We start from the raw sequence: 27965 nt of genomic DNA, 5'->3' as shown, positions 1-27965 counted from the left end.
AATTCAGGCCAGCATACTGGCCTTGTTACATATATATATATATATATATATATATATAAGATCTTCAAAAAGTTTCTGCACTTTTATATTTTCATTGGAAATGGTGAGGGCGGGAGTAGTAAAAATTGATAGTGTCTGAGAGTGTCATGTGACTAGTCTGTCTGTCAAGCCAGCTGACCTTGCAGTTTAGTATAAGAGTTGTCAAGCTGTGGTAAAGATGGCTGCAAAACATATAAAAAAAGTGTGGAACTGTTCTTAAGAATCCTTGCACATATACAGTATATATCTTGTTATATGAAGCTATGTGTTTATGGTGAATATATGTTTAGTATTTTATAATATTCAATGGTTTCTTTTACAAATTTGCTAATCGTATTTCATATAGTACTACATGTGCAGTATGTGCACAGTATGTGCAGTTGTTATTTTACTTAATTTTGAACTACCAAACTGTACTTTTGGAATAGAACAATTAATGATGGTATTGCCTCAGGTAAAATAGTGTGGTTTGAACTATCTAAAGAACGGCTACTTAGTTTTTTTTTAAATATACATATTTATTGATTTTCAAAAAACAACATTAAAATTACAAAAACAGTAGACAAACAAAGACAGGTACGAAGCCCCAAAAAAAAAAAAAAAACACATACATAATGTCTTACATGGTATTTATGCAATTCTTACAAAAAACATTACATCATGTTATAGTGTAAAATATTAAATAATACTCCTGTTAGCTCAATTTTCAGGTTTGAAAACAATACAGTCCTATGATATATACGCCAATATAAAATATTCAAGTGGTTATGGATATTTGCCCAATAACTGATGGAAAAGAGGCTAAAAGTCGTATTCCTCTAAAAGGCTTCAGAGGCTGTGGAGGAATCCACAGCCATTTGGACTAGGGTTGTCCCGATATCACTTTTTTGAGACTGAGTACAAGTACCGATACTTTTTTTCAAGTACTCGCCGATACCGAATACCGATACTTTTTTTAATGTCATGTGACAGTGGCAGTATTTTTTTTTTTTTTTTATTTTTTTTTTTACAGTTTTTTTATTTTATTTTATTTTTTTAGGGGGGGGGGGTGAAGTGTCAGTGTGTTTTTTTTTATTTATTTTTTTACATTTTCTTTTTATTTATTTTTAATATTTATTGCAATTTTTTATTTTATTTTTAATCAGCCCTGTAGGGGGTCTTTGGTGAGATTTCAGGGGTCTTAACAGACCTCTGGCATCTCCCCTTTAAGACAGAGAAAAGGACTAGGGAAACAGATTCCCCAGTCCCTTTCTCAGCAGCTTCAGCTGAAATGAATGGAGGAAAGCTCCTCCATTCATAAACTGAAGCATCGTAAACACAGGAGGTTACGATGCTCAGTTATATGAATGAACAGAGTCGGTGACCACCGACTCTGTTCATTCGGAAAAAGTAGGACAGATTGAGGGGGGAGAGCGGCACGGACGGGGGGGGGGGGAATGCACAGAGAACTGCACGGATGGACAAAGAGAGATCTGGACGGGGGGGGGGGGGGAGGAAATAACTGCACGGATGGACGGAGAGAGATCTGGACGGGGGGGGGAAGAGAACTGCACGGACGGAGAGAGATCTGGACGGGGGGGGGGGAGGAAAGAACTGCACGGATGGACGGAGAGAGATCTGGACGGGGGGGGAGAAGAGAACTGCACGGACGGAGAGAGATCTGGATGGGGGGGAGGAAAGAACTGCACGGATGGACGGAGAGAGATCTGGATGGGGGGGGGGGAAGAACTGCACGGATGGACGGAGAGAGATCTGGATGGGGGGGGGAGGAAAGAACTGCACGGATGGACGGAGAGAGATCTGGACGGGGGGGGAGGAAATAACTGCACGGAGAGAGATCTGGATGGGGGGGGGGGGGGAGAACTGCACGGACGGACGGAGAGAGATCTGGACGGAGGGGAGGGGAAGAACTGCACGGATGGACGGACGGACGGGGGAAGGGGAGGAGAGAGAACGGCACGGACAGGGGAAGACAACACTGACCATGGGGGAGAGAAGATTTGCAACTCCCCTGCCTGCCTGCCCGCCCAAGTATCGGGTGAAGCATCGGGAGCATTTCCCCGAGTACAAGTACTCGGGGAAATGCTTGGTATCGGTCCCGATACCGATACTAGTATCGGTATCGGGACATCCCTAATTTGGACCAAACCTTCTCATATTTGAGGAGACAACCTCTATTAATGTAGGTCTCCTTATATACTGGTAGGCTATTGTTAATAAGTCGTTTCCACATAGACAGTGATGGGGGGTAGTTTTTTCCGATTGAGAGCTGTAGCTTTACGAGCATAAAACAAAAGCAGCCCCACCAGAGTACGCCCTGCTACCGTGGGAATAAATTGTTCTATCAGACCCAAAATACATATTAACATTGATGGTTGTAGTGAAAAAGAAGTAATTTGTGATAAAGAAGCTAGTATCTTTTCCAGTACGCCACTATAGCTGGACAGGTCCAAAAAATATGAGTAAAGTTTCCAGGAATCCCCCCACATCGCCAACACCCAGGGGCAGAGTCTGGATTGATTTTATATAATATATAAGGAGTGTAATATGCCCTGTGAACCATCTTGAACTGAATCAGTTGGTCTCTCTAGGAGACAAGAGAGTTAAAAGGAAAGTCCCATATGTCATCCCAGTTATCATTGTCAAGTTCAGGGATGTCCTTAGACCATTTAAGTCTTAGTTTATCTAGTTTTGGAAGAGAGACAGTTATTAGATGGAAATACAATTTGGAGGCGGCATTCTTTGCAAAGTCTGACCTACGAAGCTTCTCTAGGGCGGATTGAACTAGTTGTGGAGTACCAAGTGACAACTGAAGGCATGGGAGAGTTGTAAAAAGCGAAAGGAGTACAGCTGAGGGACATTAAAGTCGAAGATCAATTTGGAAAATGGAATCAAGGATTCGTCCAAGATAATCTGAGTCACTGTTTTTATGTTGAATTTGGTCCAGGCATGGGGGTTGAGCAATGTGTAAATGTGCTCCAGGGTAGGATTCAACCAAAGGGGAGCATTGGGCTAAATTGCCTGTAGGGGATATCGTTCAATTTTGAGACTCGTAACGTAGTAAACATGGACGGTGTCAGTGAATATGGAGCTCAGGGGCTCAGAAAAATCTGAAATTTCAATGCCTTCAAGGATCCCAACACTGCTTCTTCTACCTGACTGAGTAGTGGAATTAGAGGTATCTGGGTTAAGCCACCAGGCCACAGTTACTAGCTGAAAGGCCAAATAATATTTGTAGAAATCCAGACATGCCAGGCCACCTTGGGAAGCCAGGCGTACCAATGTCGTCCAGCTATACCTAGGGGACTGAGATCTTCATATAAATGCTGCAAAAATACGATGCATCCATACGAAAAATTATTTAATCCCCCTAAGGCGATTGGCTAATAACTTCCCGGCTTTGTTGCCGCTAACGTAATACGACATCTTAAGGCGTTTGGACGCCAGATCAAAGTTGTCTAGCAACACTAGGCGCAGGTCATATCTAAGTTGCGACGACTGGTCAGAAAATGTTGGAGAAATTACCTTTTTTGTTTTGGACTTCTAAGGAATGGATTTTGGACAATAAATCTTGTATTCGCTGTCTCCTCCTCCTCTTAACTCCAGCACCCATTTTATCAAAACCCCCCTCATATATGCCTTATGGGCATTCCAGAGAATCATGGGATCAGTAACAGAGTTAGCATTACAAGAAAAAAAGTTAGACAACTTTGTCTGCAGTTGGGCCCTTGAGTCACCATCCTGGATCAACCTCGAGTTGGACTGCCAGACGAAGCATGAATTCACGCCTGGCGAGTCAGCAACCAAAAGTGTCACGAGGCAAGGTCTGACCAGGTAATGTCATTAATTTTAGATGCAGTCATTTTGGGTAGTAGCCATTTATCCATGATGAAAAGATGCAGTCTAGTATACACCCTGTGGCACGTTGAGAAAAAAGAGAAGTCTCTCTCCGACCCGTGAAGACACCTCCAAGCGTCATACAGTTCTTGTGCATGAAGAAGTGGTTGCAGTGAAAGGCAATGCCGCGTTGTACAGGACGTTGAGTCCATCTGGGGGTCAGGAGGAAGATTAAAATCTCCGCAGAGCAGAAGGTAGCTCCTCTGTATTTGCTTGACTTTCCTGAAGACCTGGTGCATAAAGCGAATCTGGTGTTTGTTGGGTGCATACATGTTGACTACAGTATATGTAGTGGAGGCAATGTCGCAGACAAGAATGTGGTTCCGGCCCAAGGGGTCAGCCAACTCACTATGTTTGGTAAATGCCACTGTATCCCTAATTGCTGTAAGCACCCACCTTTTTTAGCCGAGGCGCTCGTGGTGAATACATGGGGGAACTTAGGATGAGAACAGGAGGGCATCCTCTGCCTGTGGAAATGAGTCTCTTGTGCGCAGAATACATCTCCTTTATGTTGGATCACCTCATTCCACAAGGATTTCCTTTTCACTGGATGGTTTAGGCCCTTAGTATTAATTGTCAGGAATGTGACAGTCATGGTGGTTCTCAGTCAAAAGTCAATGCAGAATAAAGAGGATGTACATCACTTACATTATCCGGCTTTGATACGTGGTGAAAAGGTCCATCCAGCAAGTGGTAAGTCCTATGCGCAGTTAAAGGGTCTCCAATGACGGGAAGGAGAGCGGCATATCCAACTGTAAGAAAAAAGCTCCAAACATAGAAAAAATAAAGTTGAAACAAAACAAACAAAGAAAACTGCAAGGGAATGAAATAGGCCATGATGACCTGGGTGAAGCGTATACAAACGCTAGCTCAAAACAGGGGGAAAAGTCTGGCTTGACAAATGGACTCCTCAACAGGGATCACAGGTCGGATCTAGAATAGATTAGCTGTATAGCCCAGCGGACATATTAGCGTTGCGAACAGGCATTTTTTGTGTTAACCAGCTGCCAGTCATCCGTGACACGGGATGGATCCTCATTGTTTGGGCCTTGCGGGGCTTCTTCAGGGATGATAAGCCAGGATTTGAGCAGATCTAGTCCCTTGGAGAGGGAATCAACGGTGAAGTCTTTCCCTTTATTGGTAATAATAAGTTTGGTTGGGGACCCCCACTTATAGGCAATGTTGTGGTTTCGTAAGGCCTTGGAGATGGTATTCAGGCTACGCCTCTTTTGCAGCGTGTATTGAGACAGGTCTGCAAAGAACTGTAGATCTTTGTGTTGTTCAGGGATAAGATCTTTGTTACGTGCTGCTCTCATCAATCGATCTTTTATATGGTAGAAATGCAGGCGTAAAATTACATCCCTGGGCACATTATCATGTAGATGGGAAGGCTTAGGCAGCCTATGGATCCTATCAATAGTAACGTCTATTGCTGATACATCAGGCAGGATTGAAGTGATTATGTGGGTGACATGCAGTTGCAGATCCGACTGCGGGACAGTCTCAGGGACCCCCGTATTTTGAGGTTGTTCCTCCTGGAACGGTCCTCAATGTCTGCGATCTTGGCTCTAACCGCTTCCATCTCTTCATCCCTGGCATCATGCGCGTCAACCAAGTTGTTAATGGTGACGGCGTATTCCCCCATTTTGGTCTCCACGTGGTCTACTCTGGCAGACACATTTTGTAAATCTTTACCAAATCTGCGGACACATGACATCATGTCGCCATGCAGCGATCTTCTAAGGGACACCAGCATGTCCTTGAGTGTAGTGTCTAACACGGGCTGGTTACTGGTAGGGAAGCAGTCAATGGAATCAGGGAGTTCCCTGGTGTCATCCCCGGAATCTAGGCCCACACTAACCTCCTGAGTAGGATCCATGCCATCCAGCTTGGGCCGCGTCTTTTCCGGGCTCCCTGAGGCAGAAGAGGACACAGGGGACTGTTTCCTGGCCAACTGTGAGTTCCTTTTAGCAGGTTTACTCTTGTTTTGTGGCAGCTGCGGGGTGCTGGCTGCGCATGGTCCGGGAGACTTGGCGCCATCTTGCCTCTGCTCCCATGCAAAGTATTCGGTCATTTTCTGTGGCCGCTGGGGACCCTTTCGCTTGTTTGTCATCATGCGGGTGGTCAGCGGGGTGCAATCGTCGGGATGGTGAGTCACAATCTCTGCTATCCGGGCTGTATGTAGCTGCTGTGTCCCTGTTGTTATTGGAGCTCCACTCTCATGCCGCCATTCCGGTCCCTGTCAAGCTCTGCCCTCGGTGTGTATTTATTTCATACAGTACTGTAATCTATAAGATTACAGTATAATGTTAGTGTATTGTGTGTTTCACTTTTTGAATTTGGCCCCTGACCTTCTGACACTGACTGGCCCCTTAGCCCTCCCTCAGCAGAGATGCTCTCTTCCTCTGTCCCTGTTGTCTTGGCTCTTGATTGGATAGATTGATAGCAGAACAGCCATTGGCTCCTGCTGCTGTCAATCAAATCCAATAATGCAGGTACCAGGGGGCGGGGTCGAGTCCTGCATTCTGTGTGAATGTACATGGACTCGGAAGTGTGCCCACACGGGTGTCAACCTTATGAGAGACTTCTCCAATGTGGACACTCGATGCAGGGAGGAGCTACCACCACTGCCTGGAGACCCCAGAAGTCGAGGATTGGGGCCACTGTGCAAAACGAACTTGACATGTTTATTATTATATTTTTTTTTAAAAGGAGGGTTTGCAACCCCTTTAAAACTGAACTTTCCTGAAATGTCCTGATTAGAGTTGAGCAGACACCTGGATGTTCGGGTTCGACGGGTTCAGCCGAACTTCGAAAAAAAGTCCGGGTTACAAAATTGACCCCGAACCCCATTGAAGTCAATGGGGACCCAAACTTTTCAGTACTAAAATGTCTCTGAAAAACTAATGGAAAGAGCTAGAGGGCTGCAAATGGCAGTAAATTGTTGGTAAGAGCATGGCAAGTACTCTGCAAACAAATGTGGATAGGGAAATAACTTAAAATAACATAAAATACAAAATAAAAATAAAATCTTGACCTATGAGGACGAGGTCCATATGGAGTATAGGAGGTTGATGTGGCGGTGAATGTGGCGGTGTAGGTGGAAGCGGCGGTGGAGGAGGACGAGGTAGCCAACACAGGTTTTTGTTTTTAATTTATTTATTTTTTAAATTAGGGTACTCCCCAAAAGAGGGAGAAAGATCAAAAGTACAAGAATGGCTGGGTAAGGCCGGTACACGTGTCTATTCTGCACAAGGTCCAGACAAGTCCTGTGGGATCCATGCCTGGTTCATTTTAATGAACGTGAGCTTGTCCATATTGGCTCTGGATTGTCTGTGATAACGCCCCCTGCTGTGCTAAATACACGTTCATATATACACTGGCTGCAGGGAAGGCCAGCACCTCCAAGGCGTAAAGGGCAAGCTCAGGCCATGTGCCCAATTTGGAGACCCAGAAGTTTAAGGGGGCAGACCCGTCATTCAGTACATGTAGGCGTGTGCACACATACTGCTCCACCATGTTGGTGAAATGCTGCCTCCTGATAAAACGTTCCATATCAGCTGGTAGTGCTGGTTGTTGTGGCGTGCTGACAAAGCTTTTCCACATTTCGGTCATGCTAACCCTGCCTTCTGAGGTGCTGGCGGTGCCCCGGCTGCATTGGCGACCTCTTCCTCCTCCTCTGCCTTCGCCTTGTGCTTCCACTGTGCCCCCGCTGTCAGGTGGGAATTCCCCCAGCAGCGTGTTTACCAGCGTGTGCTTGTACTCGCGCATCTTGCGATCACGCTCCAGTGAGGGAATTAAGGACGGTACATTGTCCTTGTAACAGGGATCCAGCAGCGTGGCCACACAGTAATCGGCACCTGTTAAAATGTGGGCAACACGGCGGTCGTTGCGGAGACACTGCAGCATGTAATCGCTCATGTGTGCCAGGCTGCCCAGAGGCAACGAAAAGCTGTCCTCTGTGGGAGGTGTATCGTCTGTGTCCTCTGTATCCCCCCAGTCATGCACCAGTGATGGCCATGAGCTGGTCTGGTTGTCACCCTGCTGTGAACATGGTTCCTCCTCCTCCATCTCCTCCTCCTCATCCTCCACCTTGTCATCCTCCAGAACTGTGCCCTTGCTGGACAATTGTGGACCTGCCGTTTGTTGGTGCAGGAACCCACCCTCGGAGCCACTTGTGAATGACTGCCCTGCAATCCTGGGTGGTGGAAGGACATGCGCCAAACTGCTATCCGCCTCAGGCCCAGCCGCCACTGCATTTACCAAGTGTGCTGTTAGGGAGATTTAACATCCCTGACCATGCTTACTGGTCCACGTATCTGTAGTTAGGTGGACCTTGCCACAGATGGCGCAGTGCACACCTTATTTTGTCCCCCACTTGGTTGTGCAGCAGGGAAGGGGTGGCACGACGTACTGTGGGACAGCCAATGCCATCAGGCTTTTAAAACTCTGCGTCTCCACCAGACGGAATGACAGCATTTCAAAGGCCAGTAATTTTGATATGCTGGCATTCAGGGCCAGGCAGGGCCGCTATCACGAATTATTGGGCCCCTTACACAGCTTCAGGCATGGGCTCCCTGCAGCAGAGAACCGGGGGGGGGGTGCTGCCGCCTGAAATTGAGAAGCGGGGGGGGGGGGCCTTTCCAAAATAATATAATTTTTTTTCTCGGGGTTGCCATCCGAGATATATATATAAAATAAAAGAAATAAGAAAATATATAATTTTTTTTTTTATTAAAAAAAAAAGGGGGGTTGTCATCCGGGGCCCTGGGGACCTCCAGACCCCTAAAAAATATTGACCCTTTAATAAAAAATAAAATAAAAAATAAAAAAAGGGGGGGGGATTGCCATCTGGGGTCCTGGGGGCCTCTGTTCGACCACCGCCTCTTCCTCCGAACTACACAGGTCATCTGCATGATGTTGATTCCATGTGGGGTCGAGGACCTCATCGTCCTCCACATCATCTTTCACCCAGTCTTCACCACTGCCCTCCTTGTCGGTCTGCACAATTGCAAAAGCAGCAGCAGTTGGCAACTGTGTTTCTTCATCATCCGAGACGTGCTGTGATGGTCCCCCCATGTACTCATCTTGAAACATAAGTGGTTGGGCATCGGTGCACTCAATCTCTTCCACTTCTGGGGCAGGGCTAGGTGGATGGCCCTGGGAAAACATGCTAACAGAGTCATCAAAAAGCAAAAGAGACTACTGCATGATTTGGGGCTCAGACTGCTTGGCTGATTTGCAAGGGGGTGAGGAGAAAGACTGATGGACATCGGCTGCAGGTGCCAACTCTGACCTTTCAGCACAAGACTGGTTGGGAGACAATGTGAAGGAACTGGAGGCACTGTCAGCAACCCAATCTACTACCGCCTGTTCTACTCCTGGCCTCAACATTCGTAGAGCCGGATTACCCATACGGAAGAAAAATATATTTCCAATATATTTATAATTTTTTTTTATATATTTTAAATATATTTACAATATATTGGCCTACGCAAATATATTTTTACATCTATTCCAAAAATGTAAATTAAAATATATTTTCCAAAGGCATATATTTGAAAATATATTTTTTTAAATATATTTGCCAGATATCTTTGAGCACCTAAAAAAATGCATTTAAACATATATTTTTAAATATACTTGTAAAGGCATTCCAAAATATAATTTAAATGCATTTTCCAAAGACATATATTGGAAAATATATTTTTAAAATATATTTTTCAGATTTTTTTTAACACATAAAAAAAGTAATTTCAACATATATTTTTACATATATTTGTAAATGTGTTCCAAAAATATAATTTTAATATATTTTCTAAAGGCATATATGTGAAAATATATGTTTGTAAATATATGTTTCAGATATTTTTGAACATATAAAAAACATGCATTTAAACATATATCTTTAAATATACTTGTAAATGCATTCCAAAAATATAATTTAAATGTATTTTCCAAAGATATATATTAGAAAATATATTTTTAAAATATGTTTTTCTGAAAATATTTAGGGGCAGATTCACAAAGCGATTACGCCGGCGTATCTACTGATACGCCGGCGTACTTTCAAATTTCCCAGCGTCGTATCTTTGTTTTGAATCCTCAAAACAAGATACAACGGTATCAGGGTTACATCCTACAGGAGAACGTCTTCGTACGCCTTCGGATCTAAGATGCAATACTTTGGCGTCCGCTGGGTGGCGTTCACGTCGTTTTCCGCGTCAAGTATGCAAATTAGCTATTTCCGACGATCCACGAACGTATGAGCGGCCGTCGCATTCTTTTACGTCGTCTCTAGTCGGCTTTTTTCGGTGTATAGTTAAAGCTGCTATTTCGTCGCGATTGTTAAACCTGCTATGTTAAGTATGGCCGTCGTTCCCGCGTTTAATTTGAATTATTTTTTTACATTTGCGTAAGTCGTCCGTGAATCGGGATGGACGTAATTTATGTCCACTTCAAAACAGTGACGTCCTTGCGACGTCATTTAGCGCAATGCACGGCAATGCATGCACAGTTCGTTTGGCGCGGGGGGCGCGCTTCATCTAAATGAAACACGTCCCCTACTCACCGCATTTGAATTCCGCGCCGTTACACCGCTTGAGATACACTACGCCGCCATAACTTACGACGCAAAATCTTTAAGGATTCGAACCAAAGCCAGGTAAGGTACGGCGGCGTAGCGTATCTCAGATACGATGCGCCGGGGCAGATCTTTGTGGATCTGCCCCTTAATGTCTAATAAAGACATTTCAACATATATTTTTTCTGACATTTTTGCAACTATGACATAGATAACATTCTGAATACTTTTATAAGAGAGCCACTCCCATTTTAAAATGGTTTGTTTTATTCCTTTTAAAATAAAAAAATTAACTAAAAACCAAAAGATTCAAATAAAATATAATTTTTTTTTTATAAGATTTTAAGCACATAATCCATTTAATACAAAGCAGATAAACCTCTCGCATCCACTTTCCATTCCCAAAGAATGTCATTCTGAATTGAGAACGCTTGTCGGCGGACCAGCAAAACGTCTTAAAATACAGCAAGTCCAGTTAGTTTGATTTATTGATTGACCTGAATGAATGAGAACCTTCAGGCCCCGTACACACGACCGAGGAACTCGACGTGCCAAACACATCGAGTTCCTCGTCGAGTTCTGTGTTGGACTTGTGCAGAAACTCGACAGGCTTGCTTTGCGTACACACGTAACAGACAACCATTTGCTCGTTCTCCAGCGCGGTGACGCTCACCACGTATGACGCGACTATAAAGGGGAGGTTTGAAATCTTGGGCGCCACCCTTGGGGCTCCTTTTGCTGATTCCGTGTTTACGCGTGTTAGTAAAAGTTTGGTGAGTGACGATTCGTGCTTTTCAGTCTTTGTGCTTTCAGATTGATCTCTGCCGTTCAGTTTGTACTTGTGGGGTCATATCTAGGCAATCAGGACGTGCTGTTTTGTTTTACATTGCGTCGTATTGTTTTACATTGCGGTCCTGTCCCCGCGTTTTTGATTTTCAGGTCGTTCTTCATAGGTCTTGCTGTTCTTCACTGCGGTCTGTTTAGTGCAATTCTGATTTGTCGTTCGTTCCTAGCCTTGTAGCCATGTTGCAGGCACCTCGTCGTCGCCGACTTCGTGCTCAGCATCTTATGTGTGTAGGTCTGTTTGTTTATGACCTAGACGATGATGAGTTCATGAACAGGAGGAGGACGCGTTCATGGACCAAGAATTGGTTGCTCCGTAGGAACCAATTCTCTCACATGCCTTTGCTGCGGGAGCTTCAGGAAAATAATCCTGTTGATTACAGGAATTTTCTGAGGATGTCTGATCCCGTCTTTCAGCACCTGTTGGCTTTGGTGTCCCCCTATATTACCAGGCAGGACACTGTTATGCGGGAAGCCATCAGTACTGAGCAGAGGCTAGTTGCCACCCTCCGTTATCTGGCAACTGGGAGAAGCCTTCAGGACTTAAAGTTCTCGACGGGCATCTCCCCCCAGGCTCTGGGCCTCATCATTCCTGACACCTGCTCTGCCATCATCCAGGTTCTGCAGGAGGAATATATGAGGGTACGTTTTCTTCTTTTAATATCCCATTTTATGTCTATAATGTATGCTAATGTCTTGTAGTTATCTCCTCCTTCCCTAATTACCATGTTTGGCATATGCTGTGAATGTTCCCTTTGCCCCCATGCATGCTGTAAACTTTATTGATGCCCCTTTTTTGGCCTAAATGCATATTTCCCATCACTTACCTCCCCAGCATGCTATCCTGGGCCCCAACCTACCTAGCCTAGTCACTTCCCAATGTATTGTGTTATATCCATTGTAATGCTCCCCCCCTCCCCTCCCAAATGTGTTGTAAAGTCTATGTTCACCAATCTAAAATTTTATTTTTTTCACATTTTAGGACTCCCAAACTCATCTAGCCCTCCCCTCCCAAATGTGTTGTAAAGTCTATGTTTACCAATATTAAATTTAATTTTTTTCACATTTTAGGACTCCCAAACTCATCTAGCCCTCCCCTCCCAAATGTGTTGTAAAGTCTATGTTCACCAATCTAAAATTTTTTTTTTTTTCACATTTTAGGACTCCCAAACTCATCTAGCCCTCCCCTCCCAAATGTGTTGTAAAGTCTATGTTTACCAATATTAAATTTTATTTTTTTCACATTTTAGGACTCCCAAACTCATCTAGCCCTCCCCTCCCAAATGTGTTGTAAAGTCTATGTTCACCAATATTAAATTTTATTTTTTTCACATTTTTGGACTCCCAAACTCATATAGCCCTCCCCCAAACTTGGGCGCTGGCCCATCAGAGGGGGTGTTTAATGTGCTAATTGTCTAAATATATTTAGATATAATATGCTAGTTCCAAGAAATGTTAGAATGCTTATAATGTCTTTGTCTAATCTGCTTGCAAGGTTATGTGGCTAATTTTTTTTTTCTTCCCCAGCTTCCGTCCACACCACAGGAGTGGCAGTCTGTGGCTTTGGACTTCCAGACCCGTTGGAACTTCCCCAACTGCGGGGGAGCCATCGACGGGAAGCACGTCAGCATCGTGCCTCCACCCCGTTCGGGATCCCAGTTCTTTAATTATAAGGGGTTCAACAGTATTGTGCTGATGGCGGTGGTGTCAGCACAGTACGAATTCCTTTTTGTGGATGTCGGGATGAACGGACGGATATCGGATGGGGGAGCCTTCAGGCAGACGGAGTTTGCGCTTCGACTTCAGGATGATGATCTGTCATTGCCACCGGATGACCAGAATGTAGAAGGCCTGCCATTTGTTTTCCTGGCTGATGAAGCGTTTGCCCTGGGACCTCATCTTATGAGGCCATTCCCTCAGCGCACCCTCACCCCAGAGAGGAGGGTGTTTAATTTCAGGCTGGGCCGAGCCCGCAGAGTGGTGGAGAACACTTTTGGCATCATGGCCAGCCGGTTCCGGCTTTTTCTCACGTCTCTCCACATGGCCGAATATAAGTGGAATACTATAATTTTTGCATGCTGCATACTTCACAATTATTTACGGAGACAATCTCCCACATATCTTGCCCCGGTTGGGCCCGAGGCACAACATTTGACACCAGCAGAAACTTTGCCAGGCCTAGAACCTGGCCACACAGGATTGCCCCCCCAGAGTGCCTGTGAAGTGCTGGACAAATATTTAGAATATTTCATGGGTAGGGGGGCCATACCATCGCAAGCCAATTTGCCATAATTATTTTTGGCTGGAAAAATAAATTCAACTTTTTTGCTAAAACTTGTTATGTCTCGTTTGTATAGCTTGTAGATGTTTACTTATTTTAACTATTGTTCTACATGTAGTGTCAAGTGTATTTTCCTTATCAACTATCAAACATTTCCAGGTGACCCCAAAACAAAACACATATAAACTTTGAAGTTTTTGAAGCAAAACCCCACACACTTTTTGTAATTTCCAAGTCGCTTTATTTTTGCACATAATCTTGATTTTTGACACCAACATTTCACAGATGTATATTTTTGATTCCCAAAATATGTATAATATTTTTTTCTTATTTTTTTTTGTTGCTTAGAAAATACAAATCAAATTTTCTTTTTTTTCTTTTTTTGATTTGAAAAATAGAATCACATTTTTTTATTATTTTTTTTTTTTTATTAGAAAAATAGAATCAAATTTTGTTATTTTTTTGTCTTTTTTTGATTAGAAAAATAAAATCAAATTTTTTTATTTTTTTGTCTTTTTTTTTATTAGAAAAATAGAATCAAATTTTGTTATTTTTTTGTCTTTTTTTTTATTAGAAAAATAAAATCAAATTTTGTTATTTTTTTGTCTTTTTTTTGATTAGAAAAATAGAATCAAATTTTGTTATTTTTTTGTCTTTTTTTGATTAGAAAAATTAAATTAAATTTTGTAATTTATTTGTTTTTTTTTGGTTGATTATAAAAATAAAATCCTATATATTTTTTATTATTTTTTTTTGGGATTCAGACTCTCCCCAAAACGTCGATTACATTTTTGAGTGTATTTTCAACCCTCCTTGTTCTTTTCTGTATCTCTCGGCTGGCCACATTAATTTCCTCCACCTCTTCTCTTGCGGCCCAGATTTCGGACAGCACCATCTGGGCAGTCTGCCTGTCCAAGCCACCACCTGCTCCTGAAATGTGGGACAAAACCATTTATTACAATTAGGCAGGCCTACATCTACATTACCTGAAGCTGGAATAGTTATATGTTACTTTACCGGATGTGGTGGCAGGCTGTGCATCATCACCATCCCTCGGGGGTGTGGCTTGCGTGCTGACTTGCTGCTCCCGTGTTGAAGCTTCATGACGCACTACGAGAATGAAGAAAATGTAAACATGATTTTCTAAGCTTATAGGCCTGAAAGAGGAATATGATTCACTTTATTCATTTTGGGGGACTATTGATGTTTCTAGCAACCCCTCTGGCCAGAACAAAGGATTGTAGGCATTCCCAAAGCTCATGACATTTCTTGTCCCTTTGTCTAGTTTTAAACATGTAAGCAAAACAAGTATACACTGGATCACCTCACCTCTGTATGAACCCCAAAATGGGTTATTAAAGGGGCCAACAATTATGCAAAGGAGTCCACATGTGTCACCAACTGCTGAGCAGAGTCTCCTTTTACTGTATATATTGTAATTTGACAGTAATAGAATTTAGTTAATGGCAACTCTACAATAATTCCACTATTGATCTCACTTAAAATTATCTGCAATGTCACAATTGTCATGGTTTTGGGCACAATATTTTGGCGTATGAGTTGTCGTTCTGAATGTACGACGACTTTGCCGACAAATTATTGTGCACAAAAACACGATACAGTACAACCTTGAAAGAAAAAACACATGGTGCAGAAAAAAAAAAAATTATAAACATGAAAATGACTTACTTCTTCTAATAACTCTCCTGATCCTGTTCATTTGTTCCGGCTCCTGCTTTTTGAGGTCCGACCACCTTTTTCTTATCTGTTCTTTAGCTCTTTTGACCCCAAATTTGCGATTCAGACTCCTCCTCACCTTCTCCATTATTTGGGCCTTGACCTTGTTCGGGTACTTGTATGGCCCATGCCTCCCATCATAGTCCTCCGCTTTGAAGATGAGGACCATCTCCACCATTTCATCGAAGCTCATGTTGGTGGCCTTAAATCTTCTCCTCCTGGTGATCTCTCGTCCCGCCCGGCCTGGCTCCTGTAATGCTGCCATATTTTTCAACATGTGCTCCCACCATAAAACGAGAATGAAAAGGGGCGGGGAAAGGACTACACCGCGAACGTCAGGGGTGGGGAGACATGCGTAGAGTCACACATGCGCGTGTATAAAGGGATACCACGTGAGTAAAAGGGGTGTTCACAGTTTGTGGAAGACGGCAGAGATATCGATCAGGTTAAAACACCGGTATGTAACTACATTTTAAATGTTATTAGTGATCGAATGCTTTTGTGGGCTACATATTATGGTGATAAGCTAAGACAAAGCTAGTTATAAAATTGAAGGAAATGGCCCGCTATAGTGCTGTCGTACGTAACCCACGCTTTGCTTCAGCATTTTGATACAACTATTGGTGTGTGGGCAATCTACTTTCTCAGGATGTTTTTTGAAACCACGTAGTTTTAGACATGATGCAAATGGTCGCTTTTATGTCTTGACCAAACTAGATCGGAGTGCTTTTCTATTAACGTTTCATACACAAATGAGGAGGATATAGGCCTTATTAGTTACACACAACTGGTCATCTTTTTCATACGATCTGACCCAACATGATCTGCTGCTAATTCCTCCTTGTCGTTTGCGCGACGGAAGATAAGGGGCGGGGGGAAACATCTAATTATTTAAGCATGGGCGGGCGACGTGTGCGGAGTGTATATAAAGCTCGAACACACGTGGCGTCAAAGACGTTTGAACGACAAGCGTGTAGGTATGCTTAGAACTTGGGACAGCAGTGGCCTATTCAGGAAAGACAGACATTTAAGGGATAGCTGGTGATAAAGAGTAATTACCTTTCTAGACTGTGGATTGACATTATTTATTTCTCCTTGGTTTTGGACAGGAAAATATGAACCAATTCAATAAGCCGGAATTTTTAGACATCTTTATAGACCGGTGGAGAGAACTGCCAGTTCTGTGGGCCACCAAAGACCCCATATCCCGGAATAGGGAGTTGCGGAAAGCAGCACTGGAGAGCCTGCTCCCACTTGTGCGGAGACAGGTGGGGCGTGATGTGACAACTGAGCAGTTGGAGGTCAAAATTGGGACCTTGAGAGGCACCTACAGGAAGGCACGCAACAAAGTCTTGCATTCGATGAGGTCTGGAGCTGGAGCAGGGCAGGTATTTGTACCCAAGTTGTGGTACTATAGTAGACTGAGCTTCCTGGATGAACACCTGGAGGTAAGGGAGTCACTTTCAAGCCTTCCCCCCAGAAGAAACAGAAGGTCCAGCCTTTTCTCCAGCCTTCCCTCCAGCCTTCCCTCAAGCCAACCTGCTGCTCACTCTGCAGATGAGCCCTCTCAGCAGCCTTCCATCCTGGAGGAAGATCCGGATTTGCCAGGCTGGAGCCAGGTATAGTACTTACAATGTGCAAATGTGTGGTGTTTAAATGTTGTTAAATAGATGTAGATTAAGATGTTAAAGGTAAAAAAAAGGGAAAGAAAAATGTGTTATACATATCATTTGTCAGTATTGGCCAGGAATTTATTTTAGGAGATTAAAAAAAAAACATGGGTCAGAATGATTGGCTTAGCTAATTCGTGAAAAACAGTTTGCAACAGTCAGGAGCTGACAAATGGGTGTTATTTTTGAACACAAAAGTAAAACTGTACCTTTTTTAACTACACAGGAGGAGACCAGCCAGCAGGAGGATCTGGAAAATGCCAGGCAGGAGGAGGGCAGGGTGAGTGGCTTGGAGGAGGTTGCAGGCCCAAGTGGCTTGGACGAGGTGGCAGGCCCAAGTGGCTTGGACGAGGTGGCAGGCCCAAGTCGCTTGGAGGAGGTGGCTGAGCGAAGTCGGAGTACCAGGTGTCAGGTGCCTCCACTTCCCCTTCATCCAAGAAGGCAGGTGAGGGATACGAGGGTGCGTGACGCCTCACTGGCCCTCATTCGGGACGCCCATGCCTGCCTTCAGCAGCCTGCCAACGCTCAGGAGGGCTTTGTAACGGTGGTTTTGGCCAAAATGGACCAAATGAGGGATGACCAGCGCCTCCTCTTTGAGGGACTCCTCATTACCCTGGCCAATAAGGCGGTGAGGGGTCTTCTCACTGAGGAGACTGTTATTTGCTCACATGCCCATCCTCACCCACCAGCTAATTCACAACCTCCTCCAACTTCTTCTTCTCCTACTCCCACTCAATCTCCTCCAACTTCTTCTTCTCCTGCTCCCACTCAACCTCCTCCAACTTCTTCTCCTGCTCCCACTCAACATTCTTCTTCCTCTTCTTCTCCTGCTCCCACTCAACATTCTTCTTCCTCTTCTTCTCCTGCTCCCACTCAACATTCTTCTCCCTCTTCTTCTCCTGCTCCCACTCAACATTCTTCTTCCTCTTCTTCTCCTGCTCCCACTCAACATTCTTCTTCCTCTTCTTCTTCTACTACTCCTACTCCACCTTCTTCTACTGCTCCTCCTCCTCCTCCTCCTACACCAGCACCTTCTTCTACTGCTCCTCCTCCTCCTCCTCCTACACCACCACCTTCTTCTACTGCTCCTTCTCCTCCTCCTCCTACACCAGCACCTTCTTCTACTGCTCCTCCTCCTCCTCCTCCTACACCAGTACCTTCTTCTACTGCTCCTCCTCCTCCTCCTCCTACACCACCACCTTCTTCTACTCCTCCTCCTGGCACGAGTACTACCCCTGTGGCACCGCCTCCAGCCAGGCAGAAGAGGAAGGCTGCTGAGAAGGCTGCAGAGAAGGTGAAAGAGCAGGCTGCAGGGAAGCCACCAAGGAAGGCCTTGAAGAAAACCAAAAAAGTGACTCCCTTACTTCCATGTGGTTTACCAGAGGTCAGTCTGCTATAGTACCACAACCTGGTGACATCTGCCTGCCCTGCTCCAGTTTGTGACCTCTGCGAGTCCAAGACCTTGATGCGTTCCTTCCTGAATGAACCTCTCAAGTCCCCATTTTGGCCTCCAACTGCTCACCAGTCACATCAGGCCCCACCTGGCTGTGCACAAATGGCAGCAAGCTCTCCAGTGCTGCCTTTTGCTTATTTACTTTTGTTTTCTAACCAAAATAAATGGTAATTTTTGAGTTTCCAGTTCATACTTGTCCTTGTATTTTTTGGTGAAATAATGTAGCTTGTGAGACGGCAGGTTATGTTTAAAACCAAATGGTATAAGGTGTAATTTGAAAGGGACAGATGAGATAAGACAAAGCAATAAGGTTTCAATGGGGGGAACTTGACATTCCCAAAAAAAATTGGATTCGCATTTTTGGTTTAAAAAATTAAAGGGGAAAATTAAGAGCACAATTTAAAACACAGGAACAAAATAAGGCGAACTTTTTCTAAGAAAATAGAATTGAGATCAGTAAGAAAAAGGTTTCACAAACTTTGTCACAACTGTGTGAATATCAGTAACAAAAACAAAAAAGAATAGTGGTGTTTTGTGCCCTTCTAAATTTCTGGGTAAAGCGCTGCAAATAAACGATACAATAATGTTGGAAGCGTGACGAATGTGCTATCTCCATTCCAAACGCTACTTTTACCGAGGGTGTTCTCCAGTCTCCTACTTTTTCACGGGTTTCTTAGCATACACACGACCGAGTTTCTCGTTGAGAAAACAGCCCGACGAGGAACTCGTCGATCCAAATTCAACTCCCATCGAGAAAATAGAGAACCTGCTCTCTTTTTGGCTCGACGAGTTCCTCGACGAGTTCCTCGACAAAAAGTGTACACACGACCGAATTTCTCGGCAGAATACGACTCCCATCGAGTTTCTAGCTGAATTCTGCCGAGAAACTCGTGTGTACGGGGCCTCAGACATCCACCTCCACAGTCCAAGGGTCTTGTCTGCTTACAGGGTACCGAGAGAAACTCCGGATATAAATCATCAATGTTCTGTTTAATCCATGAATCAGAAGTTGCACTATTATTACCAAACTCGCTCATTAGTGTCTTTATGGACATTGCTTTGTGCACTGGTGTGCAGTCATGTTGGAACAGGAAGGGGCTGTCCCCAAACTGTTCGCACAAAGTTGGGGGCATGAAATTGTTCAAAATGTCTTGGTATGCTGACGCTTTAAGAGTTCCCTTCACTGGAACTAAGGAGCCAAGCCCAACCCCTGAAAAACAACCCCACACCATAATCCTCCCCCCACACCATAATCCCCCCTCCACCAAATGATTTGGACCAGTGCACAAAGAAAGGTCCATAAAGACATGGATGAGCGAGTTTGGAGGAACTTGACTGGCCTGCACAGAGTCCTGACCTCAACCTGATAGAACACCTTTGGGATGAATGTGCTTCTGGAAGAATGGTCAAACATTCCCATAGGACAGCCTTCCCAGAGGAATTGAATCTGTTATAGACTGGGATGCCATTAAAGTTCATGTGCGTGTAAAGGCAGGTGTCCTAATACTTTTGGCAATATAGTATATATAGTATATATACTGTATATTCTTTTTATACTAAGTCCAGTCCATTGTTTGGACTTAGTACCTGCCGAAGGGTAATTCCAGCAGCCAAATAAAAGGAATTGGGATAGTAAAGTTCTCCCCAGCACAAAATTAAAACTCAGCAGCTACAAAAAAGAGGGTTATTTACTAAAGGCAAATCCACTTTGCACTACAAGTGCAAACTACAAATGCAAAGTGCACTTAAAATTGCAAGGAAAGTGCACTTGGAAGTGCAGTCGCTGTAGATCCGAGGGGAGAAAGGAAAATAAAAAAACAGCATTTTAGCTTGCACATGATTGGATGATAAAATCAGCAGAGCTTCCCCTCATTTCAGATCTACCCCTCAGATTTACAGCGCCTGCACTTACAAGTGCACTTTCAGTGTAATTTCAAGTGCACTTTGCAGTTGTAGTGCAAAGTGGATTTGCCTTTAGTAAATAACCCCCATACTGTACACATACTGCAGCTGCTGACTTAATATTAGGACACTTACCTGTCCTGGAATCCGGCGATGTTGGTACCCCAGCCAATGTTTCCATTGGCTCTCGGGTGCTGCTGCTGCCATTCCCTATAGGGGCCAATTCACACCACATGCAGTCCAGTGCGTTTTTTTTTTTTTTTTTTTTGTCTGCATGGAAAGTAGGTTATATGGTTTTCAATGGCATAATTCACACCAGTGCTTGCAGTTCCAGAAAAAAAGTAGAACATGCTGCATTTTTCCTGCACTGGACTGTAATGGAACACTGTAAAGCACATCAAAAACGCACTAGAATGCACCTGAACGCACTGGAACACACATGTCCTTATCTAAGGTTAGGAAAAAAAGAGGGGTAAATGCACTGGAATGCTTTAAAAACACACCAAACATGCCCTGGAATGCATCAAAAACACACATGCAGAAAAGCATCGGAAACACATCCGCCGCAGCGAGATCTCTCGGAAGTGAGGACAGGTACCTGTCAAAAACAGGAACCTGCTCCCCTCCCCCGAAAGGTGGCAAAGTAGGGGGGGGAGGCAAGTAAGTGGAGCTTCCACTTCTGGGTGGAACTCCGCTTTAAATGTCATATTCCTGCCCAAGCTGCACTGTTGTCATGTGCCAATACTACGCTGGGCTGGAAGATAAATATGTAAGTGATGAGAGCTGCGTTCTTGTGTGTGTGTGTACAGTATATATGTGTGTGTATATAATATATATATACATACATACATAGACACACACACATAGAGTATATATATACACACACATATAGCAGAATGAAGATACAGTGTATATATATATATATATATATATAATGCCTCTCCCATCACTTACTTACATGTATAAATATTTTTCTCATTTCTTTTTTCTCATTCCTTTTATTGGGATGGGGGTCTGTGATTTCTGTGCCTTCAATCTTCTAATATGTAAATCCTGCCCTGGGAAAAACTCTTCAAACAGACAGACTTCAATCATAATACAGGAAGTGAGCAGTGGGAACCAGAGGGGTGAACTTTCACCTCTCACTTCCTGTGTCTGGTAAGGCCTAGTCTGAAAAGGAAAGCATGGCATAGTGGAGACACTCTCTGTATTCTCCTGGATGTATCCTCCTGAATTAAAGGTATGTCTTCTATCAAATAACATTAGAATTGTGAAAGTTTGGTGCATGAGTTAAGTTTTATTTGTCTATTTCCTGCTGAATAGTTCTCATTCTGTGTGCATTCACCTTCCCAGTTACCATGCAGCATGTGAACAGTAATGTAATATTACAGAGCTCCTCTTCCACAGCATATCACCCTGCTTCATATAATATGTAAGGCTTCCATGTTATATCCAGTAACTGTGTAGCATACTTTCAGTGCACATTGCTGCATATAATATTATACAGCTTCCATTCTATATCCACTCATCATGCAGCAAAGGGGTTGATTTACTGAATGCAAATCCATTTTGCACTACAAGTGCACTTGAAAATGCAGTCGCTGTAGATCGGAGGGGAAGATCTGAAATGAGGGGAAGCTCTGCTGATTTTATCATCCAATCATGTACAAGCAGAAATGCTTTTTTTTTTTCATGTCCCCTTCAGATCTACAGCGACTGCACTTCCAAGTGCACTTGTAGTGCAAAGTGGATTTGCCTTTAGTAAATATACCCCATAATGTCAGGGCACAGTGCTACCAATGTTTTATGTCTCCCCCCCCTTTTGCATATTATCTGCCCTGCTACTAGGTGACAACAGATATGGATTTTTCCATATAGATACCAATTATGGGCCACCTTTCAGGCTGATAACAATATGAGGTACTGATATTCTGTTTACATCCAGCTGTCCCAGAAGTAGCCTGATATCAGTTGACACCTAGGCCTTTTTTTGTATTCTAACAGCCATTGGCCACTGTGAGAATACAGGAAAAATGAGCAGATAGCAGGGGAATCAATAGCCAGGTTGCTATTGACTATTTTAAATTGCAGTAGCCAATAGCTAGTGGGCTATTGCACCCGCCCACTGCCTGTTGTCAATCAGCAAAGGAGAGTATTTGAAGGAGAACATTCTTCTTCAGGTCTTCCTCTGCTGATTGACAACAGGCAGTTGGAAGGGGGCGCAATAGTCAGCCTAATTTTAAATTTGAAACAGCCAATGGCAGTCTGGCTATGGTTCCCCCACTACCTGCTGTTTACATTCAGCTGCCATCAAATAAATTGTGCAGAAAGAGGTTAGCGGTGTCTGTGGTGTGTGTGTGGGGGGGGTGTGGAGGTGGAAAGCTAATTTTTTTTTTTTTTTGGGGGGATTCTGACAGATGGGCCGCCAGCCGCTGTCAAAGCCCCTGACCAAAACTGACAACTGGTGAGTGGAAAACCGGAATAAGCACTTGGAAGAAGGAAACCAACAACTGAGACAACTTGCCTTTGGTAAGCGGACAACTTAATTACGGTGGTGGGCACCTTCCGTTTTTTTATATCACTGCATTCAACTGGCACTGTATCTGATCATCATATCTGCATCATCCTTCATTATTCATTTGGTCATCAGTGTTTGAGTTTTGTGGTGATATTAAGAACTTTTGAGGTTTGGTTTGCCAATTGTGTGCTGTTGGCATACAATTTTGGGATCACCAATTTGGTTTATTAACCTCTCATTGTTTACACATATAATTGGACATTCATTTTGTGAATTTATATACAAATTTTTCTGTGCCCTCTGATTTTTTGTTTTGGTTAATTATTGTGCACCGTTTTTGGCATATCAGCCCCTGGATGCCAATCTTTCAATGTGAATTGGTATTGGTGAAATTTTTTTATTTTAATTGAATTTTTATATTGGAACAGTCTTTTCATTTTTTATCTATTTATTGTGTGTTATTCCAAAGGCTGCCTTTGTTATTTTTTTTTTTTAATCTTTATTTTCTCTTTGCCCTTTCATTCTACAGTGTTTTAAGGCAGAGTTAGGCAACCTTAGAGAGGTGGAGATCTACCTGAACAACATGGGAGAAGTCAAAGATCACAGGGCACAGTGTCTTCCAATGTTGCCTCCTCACACCTGACTAAAACCCATAATTGCTGTACTACCGCGCTGCAATCACGTGTCTTTCACTGCAATTATTGGTGTTAACATTTTGCCTCCTCACCACCTTGCAGAATTTCTCAGAGGCGCACTGGAGCATTGCATACCGCACTTGTGAATGAGCCCTTAGTTGCATTTGGCAATAGCACTTTTAAGGCTCATTCACATGTGAATTTGGGGGTGGTAAAACCCTGCCCCCAAGCCCTACCCCCTTTAGCTGCTAAGTGGGAAGGGGTCAGGGTGCCATGGGAGATGGGTGCTTGAGAGTTACTATTAGCTCTCAAGCAACCAGAAACAACAGTACCAATGGGGATCGTTGGGTAACTGGGAGTTTACTGTACTATACATTATAGTATCAGTGAGTGCACTGAGGTAACTACATACTATATACACAAGTAGGATTTTTGTTTTGTGGAACATCTTTAATTTTACCTTGGGAGAAACCCTCCTGGAATATTTTTGATCTAGTGGGGGGGGGGGGGTCAGCAGCAGACTGGAAGAAACCCTCTAATCATGTAAAAGTAAATTTTTCCACAAGTCATCAATTTCTAACAAATGAAATGAATGGATATAGTGAGAAAATAGGGCATTATGTTACTTAAAAAGTTTTTATGCATTTCCATAGATTTGCCTGGCATAATGGATACTTTGAAAACCACAAGAGCGCAGCTAATAGCACTGAAGAATGATGGTGGAAGTTCATCCTGTGTGGGTGTATCGTGTGCATCACCTTCTGTCCCGTCTGAAGAGTTGAACTCATCTCCTTGTCAAGTGTCGTACTCAAGGCCTAAACAGGTAGGTTTTCTTTTGGTACCGAAAGATTAAAACGTTGTCTTTTTTTTTTAAATATCAAACATGTCCTACTCCTATTTACCTGCTCTGTGTAAAGGTTTTTGTACAGAGCAGCTCAGATCCTTCTCTTCTCAGGTCCCATGCCGGTGCTCCTGAACCAGAGCTCTGTGTGTCCAATCACACACTGAGCCTTGCCTTGGCCCCATCTCCTAATTAGCTCACTGGCTGTGATTGACAGCACCGGTAGCCAATAGCTCCCACCGATACAGAAAGCCAATCAGCAGTGCAAGTCCCTGGAGAGATAAGGCTCTCGTGGACATTGCTGGATCGAGAGGGGACTCATGCTGCACACAGAAGTTTTTTTTTTTTTACCTTCATGCATAGAATACATGAAGGTAAAGACCCTTGTGTCTTTACAACCACTTCAATAAAAAGTAACTTTAAGGCCGGATTCACACCTATGCGAATTGAGTGCGGCTTAAACCGCATCCAATACGCAGAACATTTCTAAATACATTGTTTTCAATGAGGCTGGTTCACATATGTGCGATGCATTCGCACTGCGCATTGCAGAAAAAACGTGTGCGTATTTTAGGCATTGCGGTGCGGCTCAGGTGCGAATTCAGGCCCATTATCTTCTATGGGTAAGCAGCTGATTCGCAGATGTGTTAATTTCTCTTCAGGATTTGTCTCATTCAGCTCAATACACTTCCCCCCTCCCCTCTCCCAGGTCTCCTAATCTGCAGCTAAAACACAATCGATCTGCTGAACACTTCTCTTATCTCTCTGCAGAGATAAGAGAGCTGAAATTTGCACCACACTAGTGTGAATCCGGCCTTAAGGCGGTGCCTCCAAGCGGCTGACAGATGGAGAGAAGCGGGTACAGTTAGACTCTATGAAAACATCAGCTTTGACATGTAGACTGTAAGCCAATTTGACTGTTGTGTCAAAATAAGATATCTTGCTCAGTCTGGTAGTAGTCTGAACTAATAAGGCAAGTTGTAGGCAAGATGTTGATTTTTTATACTGATTTTTGAAAAGTCTACAATATTTTGATGTTTTTATACATGCTTATATTTGTTAGTTTTATTTACTCATCTGCATCTGTTAGACCCCTTTCACACTGAGCCAGTATTCAGGCGTTTTAGCACTAGAAATAGCCTCTAAAAAGCTCATTAAACTGCATCCCTTTCAGTGCAATGAGTAATTTCACACTGGGGCTGTGCACAGCACCTGCCTATTGAAATTAATGGGCAGCGCTTCCAAAGCACATTAAAAGCGCATTAAAAACTGGACTTTTTCCCTTTTTTAAAAAAAAAAACGCATAAAAAGTGCTACAAAAACACTGCAAAACCGCCGGAGCTTTAGCAGCGCTGCAGTGTGAAAAGAGTCTTATATGGCTTTTGATTCACAGGGAAAATCTAATAAGTCTAATATTTTCCATTTACTTTTTAAAGCTGCTACTTTGGCAAAGTTTCCTGGGACTTCATAAGGTGTGATCAGTGACGCTGTGACGAGAAAAATTGCGGCGTTGAAATATCACCTGAAGGGAAACATCAGGAACCTCAGCAGAATACCACAAACTTTTATGTCATTAATGTCATTTACCACAGTTAACACCACTTTCTATTCCCTGTATTGTAGTTTTTGTATATTTACATGATAATAAAGTTGTGTGTATTGTACTTATTGTTTTTCCAAATGTTTTCTAGTTTTATAGGCCTACAACATATAAAATACAATATATAAATACACAGCATTTCATGTAATAGGAATGTATTTTTTAACATTTTGCATTCAGAAGTACATTTACATTTATATTTAAAATATATTAAAAAAAACATTCTGAATATATTTTTCCAAAATATATTGCCATATATTTGAAATGCTACAATTTTGGCCAGATTCAATATATTTCAAAAATATATTGCAATATAATTGTGAATATATTATGGAATGCATTGTGAAATATGTTGCAAATATATTCATAAATATATGTTAAATGTACTTCTGAATGCATTTAGCAATATATTTATGCAGCCACAAATATATTGCAAAGTGCATTTTGGAATGCATTGTGAATGTATTCAGAAATATATGTGAAATTTACTTCTGAATGCATTCAGCAATATATTTCTGAATATATTCACAATGCATTCCAAAATGCACATTGCAATATATTTATGGTTGCATAAATATATTGCTAAATGCATTCAGAAGTACATTTAACATATATTTATAAATATATTTGCAACATATTTCACAATGTATTCCAAAATATATTCACAAATATTTTGTGAAAAATATATTAAGAATGTTTTTTTAAAATATATTTAAAATATATTTTTCTTTCACATGGGTTGCGCTCCAATTACAGATATTGGGAGGGGTTGCAGTGTTGTGTTGTGCCTACGGACTAATTTTTGTGCCCCTGTGTAACAGGGGCGTCTAATAACAATTTTTGATGCAATACTTTGCACGTGGCTCCTTGTTGCACTCCAATTAAAGATATTGGGAGGGGTTGCAGTGTTGTGTTGTGCCTAAGGCCTAATTTTTCTGCCCCTGTGTAACAGGGGCGCCTGATAACAATTTTTGATGCAATACCTTGCACGTGGCTCCTTGTTGCGCTCCAATTACAGATATTGGGAGGGGTTGCAGTGTTGTGTTGTGCCTACGGACACATTTTTGTGCCCCTGTGTAACAGGGGCACCTAATAACAATTTTTGATGCAATACTTTGCACGTGACTCTTTGTTGCGCTCCAATTACAGTATGTTTGAGGGGTGCTCTTTTTTCTACAATTTTGCTTTCACAAAAAAATAATGGCCCCCCCCACCGCCCCTAAAATAATCGAGATATTGTTGCCACACAGCACATGCGCAAGCAGTATTAAATTACTTTGTTCTTATAATAATTTCATGTTGTGCAGGGACATTTCTAAACACGTGCCACTACTATAGACACACAGCAGGTGTGAAATTTGAAGGAATTTTTCATATTTTTTTCACTTTAAGCATCATTAAAATCGCTGCTCCGGAAAAACGTCCGTTTTAAAAAAAAAACATTTCCATTGATACATGTTCCCTGGGGCAAGATCCGGGTTCTGAAAGACGTTTTTCAACATTAATTTGAATACTGGTCTTTAAAATGAGCGTTTTTGAATTCGAACGTTCGAGTCCCATAGACTTCAATGGGGTTCTAAATGTTCGTGCGAACCCGCGGTCTGTTCAAACGTTCTGGTGCGAACCGAACCCGGGTATGTTCGGCTCATCCCTAATGAAGATTAAGGGAAACCCAGATCAAAAAAAAAAATGCGTGGGGTCCCCCCAAATTCCGTTACCAGGCCCTTCAGGTCTGGTGTGGATATTAAGGGGAACCCTGTGACAAATTTAAAGCAAAAATGTTGTGTGTTCCCCCTCAAAAATCCATACCAAACTCTTCAGGTCTGGCATGGATTTTAAAGGGAACCCTGCACCAAAAAAAGGGCAGGGGGTTCCCCCCAAAAAGCCCTTATCCGAGCACGCAACCTGGCAGGTCGCAGAAAAAGAGGGGTGGACGATAGAGCGCCCCCCCTCCTGTACCGTACCA

At 43.0% G+C, this 27965-nt stretch overlaps 1 long non-coding RNA gene across 1 annotated transcript; it reads left to right on the top strand.

Moving 5' to 3' along the window:
• The first annotated feature begins 22919 nt into the window (after positions 1-22919).
• Positions 22920-25873, top strand: LOC120939611. Its single transcript, XR_005749310.1, has 3 exons — positions 22920-22934; positions 24212-24381; positions 25836-25873. It is a non-coding gene; the product is annotated as an uncharacterized LOC120939611 (long non-coding RNA).
• The last annotated feature ends 2092 nt before the right edge of the window (positions 25874-27965 follow it).

Source organism: Rana temporaria, chromosome 5 (assembly GCF_905171775.1).
Source record: "Rana temporaria chromosome 5, aRanTem1.1, whole genome shotgun sequence".
In the NCBI taxonomy this organism is placed as follows: Eukaryota; Metazoa; Chordata; class Amphibia; order Anura; family Ranidae; genus Rana; species Rana temporaria.
This window is presented reverse-complemented; position numbering and strand designations above follow the sequence as displayed.